Raw genomic sequence first — 4,033 nt, 5'->3', positions numbered from 1 at the left:
GACGGCGCTTGTCAGGCTTGCGCAGGGTCACGCGTCACGCGCCCATTCAAATGAGCGGGAACTTAGTGAGTCTTGAGGCGATGTCGTGTTAAAATCAGCTTTTTTGTGAACTTGGTAAGCCAAATACTTGTCAGCAGGTTAAATAACGCTATAACTTGTAATGTTTAACTAATATGGCAAAGGAATTTTCAATATTATGAATTCTTTGGGTTTGCACGTGTTTACTTGTTAGTGTTTTTATGATATTTCATATTAGACAGTCCGTTGCAAACTGTTTATGCAATTTATGCAAACCGTATTCAAGTTTATTGCATTTAATATGTTACAAGGAATGACACACAGGAGGTAATGATAGTTATGGTTGCTATTATAATAAAATTGTTGTTGTTTTACTAGGGTTTTACTTTTGCATGCTTATAATAGCATATAATGTACTGCATATTAATGCTTTCTTCTTTAATATCTGTATGCTAGCACAAGCAAATACCTTTTTCATTTACATTGTAGCCATTTAGCAGATCCTAAGTCACTTACAAATGAAGACAACAGAAGCAATCAAAACAAAAGACACAGCTATGACACAAATCAAACTACGTATATATTTGATTATTTAAAATCCTGGGTAATAAGCGCTTTAGAATGTCTTACAGCAAGAGAAAAGCAACACAGAAACATGATTTTTTTAAAATTATGGTTTAGTTGATTTACGGAGCCCTTCTCTCTGTTTTCACATATTCTGTTTAGATCTGATACAGGCAAGATACGAGACGTCCTGTGAGTTCCCGGCAATACAGATAACTGCTGACAGACGCCAGCCAATTTGCTGTCCCGCCGCACCAGAGCAAAGCGCTAGAAATATGGGCAGAGGAGTGACCCTTTGGCTGTGTCGCCCATCCATCCGAACCCGGTGGTGGGCTGGCCACCGTGGTAATTGCCTGCGAAACAGTGTTTTGACAAGCCAGACGGGTGTAAGCCATCATTCTAGCAGCACGGTGATGAGGTGTCACCTGGAGAGAGCTGTTGAGAGCCCACATGTTTACATGCAGCCAGGTGACCCAATTTTGCCCTGCATCAGACCACCACTGCATTCTTCACATTGGTTTCACTTCTCTAGATCACACTTTGCTGATTATCACATTGAATTGCTTGTCAGTGTCAAAGGCATGAAGGTTCTGTAAAGTTCTGCTAGTCTGTATTAAAGCTCTTCAAAATAGTGGAGCATATTTATTTTTTTCAGTGTGGGATTTTTCGTATATCTGTTATGAAAGGTTCCACACTGGCACAAATGAATATAACGCGAATGCTAATCATTATACTATCTTTGAAATGTAATGTTCCTTTGTAAAAGAAGGAACAAAAAATGCCAGTTTTGCAAAATACTGAAATACAGCATGCAAGTACTGTAGCTTTCACTCTAAACCGCCACACATTTCTCTTTTTCCTCGCAATGGTGCAACCATGTAATTGCAATGATGGCCGCTATTGCTTTCGGATGATATCACCTTCCCCCTCTCCCTTTGTTTCCCTTAAAGGATAAAGGTGTGACTGTTCCGGTGCAAGAGAAAATCATATTTTTATTAGCTGGCCTTTATCTGGGGAAAAGGTAATGAATTGAGTATTGTGTAAGATGGTTTAATCTGCAGGTGTTCTATCATTATTTGCAGTGTGGTTCCACTGAGACAGCAGTAATCCATTAAGAAGGGGGCTGATCCTGCGAGGGGTTTGATGAAGTTGAAGCTCCTCTGCCCCATGCAGAAGGGCGTTTAGTGCTGCCGGCCCCACTGCTAGTGTGCAGGGATATATCACCTGCGTACTCACTGTTTCATCATAGCTCTCCATTCCTCTACTCTCCAAACAGTCTTCGGTGCTTTAGACTGGGTGTCCAGTGAAAAAAAAATATATAATAGAAAACAATCTTTTATATGTTTCAAAAAGCTTAACTGATTATGTTTCTATTCTGGTTTCTGTGGTTCTTAAAAACGTCTAAATTTGGTCTAAAAAGGACTTAAATCAGGGCAGAAAGTCTTAAAGTCCTGGCATTAAAAGTTGAATGCACTACAGTAAAACTGTGTTTTTTTTTGTCTCCCGATACAAGCATCTTAAAATTAGATACATTTAGGCCTACTTGCAAAATGAACATATGAAATCTTGTTTTCTGAAAAAACAGAGTAAAATTGAGTATATGCTTAAAAAAAGACCAAACATCTGGGGCCCATTTTCTGAGGCACTTCTTCTTTTTTAAATTATAAACTCCCTTCATTTTGATTATTTTGCCATAAAACAAGACACTTTGCTTCTGCTTCTATATCATTTTGCTTCTGAAGTAAATATATCTTCATTTTAGAATCTAGACTTCAGATTTGAACTGGAAATACTGATGATGAACATTTTTTTTTCAACGTGATGATCAGAAGGTGCAGTAAAAATAATGTAGATATTAAATGAAAATGTGAATTCTAACTTTCAAAACTTCATATTTACATTTACATACATCTGCTAAACATTTACATTTGTTCCATTACTTTTATGCTTTATATTGTCTCAGATAAGTCTCAAGGTTTAAAATTTACCTTCATAAAACCTACAGAAACGCTGTTCTACTCTGTATGGCTTCATTAAAAGCTTACAGTAGCATGCATGATGGGATTATCATGCAAGCTATAAGTGCAGCATGTACGCCTGCTGCTTATTATTCATCATCAGGTAATTCATGTTATTTTCCATCCTCCTTCTGTTTTGCATTTCCTTTCTTCCCTCTTCATCTTCTCCCGTTCTCTCTGGCAGACATAATATCAGCTAGAGGAGTGCTCTGTTTCATGTCCCGAAGAAAGGCTTAGCTTATGTTTGATTGAGGTCTCTCCCATCTCACACGAGCGCTGTGTTTGCGGATCCGTCGCCAGAGAAGCAGATGCAAGGGCCTATTTGATGGCGGCAAATAATAAAACGTATCATTTGCGTTTGCAGTTTCTCCTCCACTGTATCAGGCGCACAGATGCTACTGCACAGTTTTATTTGCCAAAAATCATATGGACTGTAGTTAATGGAATAGGGAGTGTTTGCCATCCAATTTTGAAGAGAGCTGAACAGAAAATAAATCAAGCCATGTTCCTCTCTGTTATCTCGCTTTGGCTGTGAACGTCCACCGTAAGCACAAACTTGATTCGTTTTTATCATTTTACAATTCATCTGTCGGTTACCCCTTCATCCCTCTATTGAGTCAGGCTGTTTTTGTTTTGCGACTTGTGTTGTTGTCATATAGGTATTGCCTAGAGGCCATGAAAAAACAATTTAAATTCTCCTGGGCAATGTTACACCATAGTCGTATTTCTGTGGTGTTTACTTCCACTCGAAAATCTTTTGTAGGAGAGGAATGTAGCACTTGAAACATTTGTGAGAGGTAGAATGTCTCTGTAGTGGCAAGATTAAGTGAGACTTTGATTTCTGGAGCTCAACGGTGCCAGAATTACTGTGCTGTTGTTAATAATGGTGGTTTGAGAGAGAAAAAGACTACAAGTCTCCTGGGATTTGGTTGTCACAGTTTTGTTTGGTTTTGTGAATTTTATTGTTATACAAATACCCTTGTTTGCACTTTTCCTTTGTCTGTGTTGTACTGTACTTACACTCACTGAAACATAAAATGACATTTCTCTCCTGCAGGGAGCATCTTTCTGACGATAAAGACATGACAGTGCATTTATTCAAACGTGGCTGTGGTGTGATCGGTAATCAAATGTGATGACTTTGGTTATGACTTTGACTTTGATTATTTCCATTTCTGTTGGGCTAAAAAAAACCCTGTCTGAGACATCAGAGTTCAATCTACCTGACTAGCATCATTGATATAAAAGAGTCAGCAATATATGCTGAAAAAAAGGAAAAATATATCTCTGTAAATTTTTCAAAATGTATTTTATGGATGAATATTATAATCACATTTTAAAATTCCTAAAATGTATTATAATTAATATTACACCAAATTGTAATAGATTATAAAAAATGAGAAGTAACAATTAGTATTAAATATGTTTTTTGA

The 4,033-nt window shown here is 37.5% G+C and overlaps 1 long non-coding RNA gene across 1 annotated transcript; it reads left to right on the top strand.

Moving 5' to 3' along the window:
* The first annotated feature begins 5 nt into the window (after positions 1-5).
* LOC122361638 lies at positions 6-2,028 on the top strand. The gene is made up of 3 exons (XR_006252992.1): positions 6-114; positions 745-1,050; positions 1,665-2,028. It is a non-coding gene; the product is annotated as an uncharacterized LOC122361638 (long non-coding RNA).
* Positions 2,029-4,033: the final 2,005 nt, after the last annotated feature.

Source organism: Puntigrus tetrazona, chromosome 17, assembly GCF_018831695.1.
Source record: "Puntigrus tetrazona isolate hp1 chromosome 17, ASM1883169v1, whole genome shotgun sequence".
Lineage (NCBI taxonomy): Eukaryota > Metazoa > Chordata > Actinopteri > Cypriniformes > Cyprinidae > Puntigrus > Puntigrus tetrazona.
This window is presented reverse-complemented; position numbering and strand designations above follow the sequence as displayed.